The following is a 4,306-nucleotide window of genomic DNA, read 5'->3' as shown; positions in this document are numbered from 1 at the left end:
CACCCATCAGGGCAAAACAGCCGGCCCCCACGCATGCACCAGGCCTCTATCCTATATAATAAAAGGGTAATATGCCTCCCAGCACCAGGATCAGCGGAGCCACGAGGCCTCCTGGCACGGGGATCAGCATGACAGGGGGCAGCGCCCAAACCCCCTGATCACCCTGTGGCTCTGTGTGTGACCAGGGGCAGGGCCACAACCTCCCTATCTGCCTTGCTCTGTTCATGACAGGGGAAGGCGCCCCAACCCCTGATCAGCCCTGCTCTGTGCCTGATAGGGGGGAGCTCCCCAGCCCCCCTGATTGCCCTGCGGCTCTGTGTGTGAAAGGGTGCGGTGCCCCAACCCCCTGATCGGCCCTACTCTGTGAGTGACATGGGGGAGCTCCCCAACCCCCTGATCAGCCCTGCTCTGTGCGTGGAAGGGTACGGAGCCCCAACCCCCGTGATGGGCCCTGCACTGTGCGTGACAGAGGGTGGCACCACAACCTCCCCATCGACCCTGCCTTGAGTGTGACAGGGGGCAGTGCCCCAACCCCCCAATCGGCCCTACCCTGAGAGTGACTGAGGGTGGCATCGCAACCTCCCAATCTGCCCTGCTCTGTGCATGACAGGGGGCGGCGCCCCAACTCCCCAATCGGCCCTGCTCTGAGCCCGACCAGGGGCTGCACCTAGGGATTGGGCCTGCCCTCTGCCACCTGGGAGCAGGCCTAAGCCAGCAGGTCGCTATCTCCCGAGGGGTCCCAGACTGAGAGAGGGCACAGGCCGGGCTGAGGGACCCTCCCTTCCCACCCGAGTGCACAAATTTTTGTGCACCGGGCCTTTAGTACAGAATATATATATATATATATATATATATATATATATATATATATATATATATCCTATCTAATAAAAGAGAAAAATGGTAATTGGCGTACGACGATACCCTTTTCATTGGCTAATCAGGGCTATATGCAAATTAACTGTCAGCCAAGATGGCGGTTAGCTGCCAACATAGGCGCAATGCTGGGAGGCGAAAGGGGAAGGAGGGAAGAAGCTGCCTGCCGCTGACTGCAATCGGAAACCCAGGCGGCAGCCAAGAGCCAGAGAACCGAGCTGCCTTTGCTCGGAGAAGCCAGGCCTCCTTTGCTGGCTTCTGTGATAAGAGAACCTGGCCGCCATTGCCGGCCCTGGGCCAGTAATGGGAGAAGCTGGGTGGGGCAGGGAAGAGGCGGATGTCTGCCTGGCTTCTCAGATCACTGATCACCAGTGATGGGAGAACACCCAGAGGCGGGGCCAGAGGCCAGGCTGCATAGCTGCCTGGGGACACCATCTGGACCCCAGGGGCGACGCAGCCAGGCCCCAGAAGGAGACCCAGAAGGTGACCCAGGCGCTGGGGTTGCGTTGCCGCTGGGGCACGCGATCCGGTCCCCAGGGGGCGACGCAGCCAGGCCCCAGAAGGAGACCCAGGGCCCGGGGCTGAGTTGCAGCTGTGGTACGCAATCCAGTGCCTGGGCTGAGGAGACCCAGAAGGAGACCCAGGCGCCGGGGCTGTTTTTGCCGCTGGGGCACGCAATCCGGTGCCCAGGCTGAGGAGACCCAGGGCCCGGGGCTGAGTCGCAGCTGGGGCACGCGATCCAGTACCTGGGCTGAGGAGACCCAGAAGGAGACCCAGGGGCCTCGCAAGAGGAGAGTCTCCATGGTCAGATGGTGTGGTGTCGGGACAGGAATGAAGACCCGAGGTGACTCAGATGCCTGGCCACAGGGTTAGACCAGCCAGCAGGGCCTTTCAGTTGGGACTGGGGTGGGGGTGGGGCGAGGGAGGCAAGCTGGAAATAGAGAACTACAACTCCCAGGAGGCTTAGCGGCCAGGGCCTGGGTGCCTGGCTGTGAAATTGGATGGGCTGTAGTTTCGCAAGCCACTTTAAACTAGAGGCTTGCAAGGTTCGAAGTTCTGCGTCGGGAGCCAGGGAGAAATGGAGCTGGAGCAGAGAGAGGGGTCCATGGCAGCTGTGGGCTTTGAGGAGTTCTCAGCACCTCCCGGCTGGGAGCTGGCGCTGCCTCCGCTGAAGGTGGTCACATCCTGGAGAGCGAGCTTGAGACCGAAGTGGAGTTCCTGTCTGGGGGTCTGGGCAGCTCCAGCCTCCAGGAGCGAGATGAAGAGGAGGAGGCAGCCTGAGGCCAGCAAGGGCGGCACCAACAGGAACTCAATCGCAGGAAGTACCAGGCGCTGGATCGGCGCTGTGGGGAGATTGAGCAGGCGAAGGAGCGGGTCCTGAACAGGCTCCATCAGATATAGAGGATAACATGGAGACTCCAGCAGGAGCAGAGGTTCCTCATGAAGGTGCTGGACTCCTACAGTGACAACTACTGGGCCAGCCAGTTCACCATCTTACTGGAGGACGAGGGCAGCCAGGGCAGAGACGCCCCCAACCCAGGCAACGCTGAGAACGAGCCTCCAGAGAAAGAGTGGCTGTCCCCACCCAGGAGGACGCCAGCGCCCACAGAAGCCAGAAGCCCGGCCCCTGGCGAGGGGCCCAGCAGTTGGAAGAGGCGGCGAGTGCCATAGGAAGGGCACTGGGCAGGAGTCCTGCTGACTCCGGAGCTGGCCCCTGTGCAGATAAAGGTGGAGGAAGACTTTGGCTTCTAAGCCCTCGAGGCTCTGGACTTAAGTTGGGTTTCTCAGGGGCCAGACAAGCTGCTGCCCTACCCCACTCTAGCCAGCTCCCCCTTTGACTGACCCCCCAATAAATGGACCCGATGCAAAAAAAAAAAAAAAAAAAGCTTATAGAGGCATGTTTATAGGATCAAATAGTATAAATATAGATGTAACAGGACAATAAAAAGAGAACCTGGCTATGATGATAACCTGAATGCTGCCTCTGTGTCATTCCTTCTTTGGGAACCCCTGGACCTGCTGGGGCTGGACCCCAACATTCCTCTTCTTATAAGGACTTCAGTGAAATGGGCTAAGGGTCCCACTGGAACTGCCACAATTTAATGTAATCCCCTCTTTAAAGATCTTATCTCCATATACAGGTACATTCTGAGGTTCTGGGGATTAGGATTTTAACATACATTTTGTTGATTACCCAAATCAGCCCTTAACAACCAGCATGTTTCAGAAAGTAGATTCCTACAGGTTTATTTACCAAACATTCAGAAGTATTTTTAAAAGAGCTAAGCCCCTCGCCCACCGTGTGGGTCCCTCCCAGCAAAGAGCGAAGGCCTGGGTTCCGGGCACCGGAGGAAAACTGGTGCCAGCAGCCAGGGGAAGGTGCCCCCAAGGGGCCCCAGATTGCGAGAGGGCACAGGGTGGGCTGAGGGACCCACCCGAGTGCACAAATTTTTGTGCACCGGGCCTCTAGTGTATATATATATATCTTTTTGTTTTTTTTAAACTAAATCTTTATTGTTCAGATTATTACATTTGTTCCTTTTTTTTCCCCCCCCATAACTCCCCTCCTCCCAGTTCCCGCCCCACCCTCCGCCCTCACTCCCCACCCACTGTCCTCATCCATAGGTGCACGATTTTTGTCCAGTCTCTTCCCACATCTCCCACACCCCTTTCCCCCCCAAGAATAGTCAGTCCATTCCCTTTCTATGTCCCTGATTCTATTATAATCAACAGTTCATTCTGTTCATCAGATTATTTATTCACTTGATTCTTAGATTCACTTGTTGATAGATGCATATTTGTTGTTCATAATTTGTATCTTTACCTTTTTCTTCCTCTTCCTCTTCTTAAAGGATACCTTTCAGCATTTCATATAATCCTGGTTTGGTGGTGATGAACTCCTTTAGCTTTTCCTTATCTGTGAAGCTCTTTATCTGACCTTCAATTCTGAATGATAGCTTTGCTGGATAAAGTAATCTTGGTTGTAGGTTCTTGGTATTCATCACTTTGAATATTTCTTGCCATTCCCTTCTGGCCTGCAAAGTTTCTGTTGAGAAATCAGCTGACAGTCGTATGGGTATTCCCTTGTAGGTAACTGAGTTACTTTCTCTTGCTGTTTTTAAGATTCTCTCTTTATCTTTTGCTCTTGGCATTTTAATTATGATGTGTCTTGGTGTGGTCCTCTTTGGATTCCTTTTGTTTGGGGTTCTCCACGCTTCTTGGACCTGTAAGTCCATTTCTTTCACCAGGTGGGGGAAGTTTTCTGTCATTATTTCTTCAAATAGGTTTTCAATATCTTGGTCTCTCTCATCTTCTGGCACCCCTATAATTCTGATGTTGGTACGCTTGAAGCTGTCCCAGAGGCTCCTTACACTATCCTCGCATTTTTGGATTCTTTTTTCATTTTGCTTTTCCCGTTGGATGTTTTTTG

At 54.2% G+C, this 4,306-nt stretch overlaps 1 pseudogene; it reads left to right on the top strand.

The window, feature by feature from the left end:
* Positions 1-1,954: 1,954 nt before the first annotated feature.
* Positions 1,955-2,718, top strand: LOC132223278 (TCF3 fusion partner-like; annotated as a pseudogene).
* Positions 2,719-4,306: the final 1,588 nt, after the last annotated feature.

The sequence above is a fragment of the Myotis daubentonii genome, chromosome X (genome assembly GCF_963259705.1).
Source record: "Myotis daubentonii chromosome X, mMyoDau2.1, whole genome shotgun sequence".
NCBI classification, from domain to species: domain Eukaryota; kingdom Metazoa; phylum Chordata; class Mammalia; order Chiroptera; family Vespertilionidae; genus Myotis; species Myotis daubentonii.
The sequence above is the reverse complement of the archived record's forward strand: the minus strand, read 5'-3'. Positions and strand labels throughout refer to the sequence as shown.